A 2,893-nucleotide genomic window follows, 5' to 3' on the forward strand; every position below is an offset into this window, starting at 1 on the left:
CATAGGCGGCATGTTCGTCTGGTTCTCCAGCGGCTTCTCGAGAACAAACTGTATGTAAAGGCTGAGAAGTGTGAGTTTCACTCCCCTTGTGTTTCGTTTTTGGGGTTTGTGGGGAGGTACGAACCGATCCTGCCAAGGTTAAGGCGGTTGTGGAATGGCCCACCCCTGTTAACCGTAAACAGTTACAACGGTTTTTGGGGTTTGCCAACTTCTTACACCGCTTTATCCGTAATTTTAGCTCTGTCGCAGCACCCCTCACGAGCCTGACATCCACCTCCTCTGCTTTTCAGTGGACGGAGGCCGCTGAGGCTGCTTTTGTCAAGCTGAAGCATCTGTTCACCACCGCGCCTGTCCTGATCCAACCAGATCCCTCCAACCAGTTCATCGTGGAGGTTGACGCTTCTGATATTGGGGTAGGGGCTGTGTTATCACAGCGGTCGAGCACGGATGACAAGCTCCATCCGTGCGCCTTTTTCTCCCGCCGGCTTAACCCGGCCGAGGTGAACTATGATGTGGGGGACAAGGAGCTTCTAGCGATTAAGTTGGCTCTTGAGGAGTGGAGACACTGGTTGGAGGGGGCGACTCAGCCGTTTGTGGTCTGGACCGACCATAAGAACCTCTCGTACATCCGGACCGCTAAACGGTTGAGTCCCAGGCAAGCGAGGTGGTCGTTATTTTTCACCCGTTTTGATTTTGTTGTTTCTTACCGTCCTGGCTCCAAGAATGTAAAACCTGACGCCCTCTCTCGGCAGCAGGAACTTATAGTGAAGGATCAACATCCAAGAACAGTCATACCGGCATCCTGCGTTCTAGGTGCCCTCACTTGGCGGTTGGAGAGGGACATCAAGGCTGCTCAGGCGCAGGACCCAGACCCAGGTGGGGGGCCGCCTAATAGACTTTTTGTTCCCAGGACCTGTCGCAGCCAGGTTCTCCAGTGGGCCCATGCTACGCGCCTGACCTGCCACCCCGGCATCCGCAGGACCATCTCATTCCTACGCCGACGGTTCTGGTGGCCCAGTCTAGCAAGGGACACCCGGGAGTTTGTTTCTGCCTGCACAGTCTGTGCCCAGAATAAGACCACCAACCAACCTCCTGCTGGGCTCCTACACCCTTTACCAGTCCCGAGCCGTCCTTGGTCCCACATTGCCCTGGACTTCGTCACCGGTCTGCCGTCCTCAGCTGGCAGGACGGTCATCATGACAGTGGTGGACCGGTTTTCGAAGGCAGCCCACTTTGTGGCCTTGCAGAAGCTGCCTTCGGCCGCGGAGACTGCCAAACTCATCACTGATCATGTTTTCCGGCTGCATGGTATTCCGGTGGACCTGGTCTCGGACCGGGGTCCACAGTTCATTTCCCAGGTGTGGAGGTCCTTCTGTGCAGCTTTCGGTGCCACTGCCAGTCTCTCCTCAGGGTTCCATCCTCAGTCTAACGGGCAGGCTGAGAGGACCAATCAGGACCTCGAGGCGTCCCTCCGATGCATCTGCTCTCGTCACCAGCTCCATGCTTCCCTGGGTGGAGTATGCCCACAACTCCATGACCTCGTCTGCTACTGGTATGTCTCCTTTTGAGTGCTCCCTGGGTTATCAACCTCCTTTGTTCCCGGAGCAGGAGACAGAGGTGGCGGTACCATCCATCCAACACCTTTACCGCCGCTGCAGAAGAGTCTGGAGGGAGGCGCGTGCCGCACTGCTTCGCTCTTCCGCAACCAACAAGAGGCTGGCTGACCGGCACCGCCGCCCAGCCCCCGCCTACGCGCCAGGTCAGTCAGTCCTCCTCTCCACTGCTAATATCAAGTTGCGGACAGAGTCGAGGAAGCTCTCCCCCAGGTACATCGGACCTTTCCAGGTGGTGAGGGTGATTAACCCCGTGGCGGTCCAGTTACGCCTACCACAAACCATGCGGATCCATCCAGTTTTTCACGTGTCTCAGCTTAAGCCACACATCACGAGTCCCCTGCATCCGTCCCCCACACCACCACCGGCGCCTCGCATCATCGATGGTCAGCCCGCTTGGACCTTCCGGCACATAATGGACGTCAGACGGAGAGGACGGGGCTTCCAATACTTGGTGGACTGGAAGGGGTGTGGGCCTGAAGAACGGTCCTGGGAACCGTCGTCCCGTATTCTGGACAAGGACATGCTCCGGGAGTTCCACCGGCGGTACCCTCACAAACCTGGTGGTGCGCCCAGGGGCGCCCCTTGAGGAGGAGGTACTGTTAGGTACCAGGAGGGGCCAGGGCGGCCGATATTGTTTTTGATTCTTCCTGTTTTAGTTTGACACTTCCGGTTCTGGTCACTAGTTACACTCGTTGTCTTTACCTCATTGATTGTTTTCACCTGTTTCCACTTTAGTCACTGTATATATTCTTTGTCAACCCAGTCATGGTCACAGGATCGTTTCGTTTGTTTGTACTCTCACGAGAATAGTCGATTAAATTCGAGTTATACGTATCCGCTGGCGTCCTGCGTTTGTGTCCACCACCCGACCCTGACAAACTTTCCTTATGGAAAAAGGTTTTACAGTTGGGGAAAAAAGTAGATGTAACCCTTGTGCTATCCTAGGCACTTTAGCATTGTGAGTTGGGTCATCTAGACCCACTAGACAGTGCTCTGAACCTTTTTTCTTCAATAATTTGTGATCTTCACTGGTGTCCATGGATTACATGAAATCTTTCCACCTTTATCATGGTAGGGAGAACACGTCAATGGAAGGGTGGGGTCATCTAAAATAGCACAAGGGTTAACTGCGTAAACAGAATGAGAGTGGCTGAGCCTGGTCGGGCCATATTTATAACACCCCTTGTGGGCCACCCTTTTTTCCCCGGGGTTCCCCCCCCCTGGACCAACTGTGGGCCGGGTGGGTGGCTGCCTGGAGTGCGGAGCGGGTCTCCCTT

At 55.2% G+C, this 2,893-nt stretch overlaps 1 long non-coding RNA gene across 1 annotated transcript; it reads left to right on the forward strand.

The window, feature by feature from the left end:
• Nucleotides 1-667: 667 nt before the first annotated feature.
• LOC111946757 (uncharacterized) lies at nucleotides 668-2,471 on the forward strand. Its single transcript, XR_013655204.1, has 2 exons — nucleotides 668-876; nucleotides 980-2,471. It is a non-coding gene; the product is annotated as an uncharacterized LOC111946757 (long non-coding RNA).
• Nucleotides 2,472-2,893: the final 422 nt, after the last annotated feature.

The sequence above is a fragment of the Oryzias latipes genome, chromosome 3, assembly GCF_053564925.1.
Source record: "Oryzias latipes strain Hd-rR chromosome 3, Olatipes_Hd-rR_3.1".
In the NCBI taxonomy this organism is placed as follows: Eukaryota; Metazoa; Chordata; class Actinopteri; order Beloniformes; family Adrianichthyidae; genus Oryzias; species Oryzias latipes.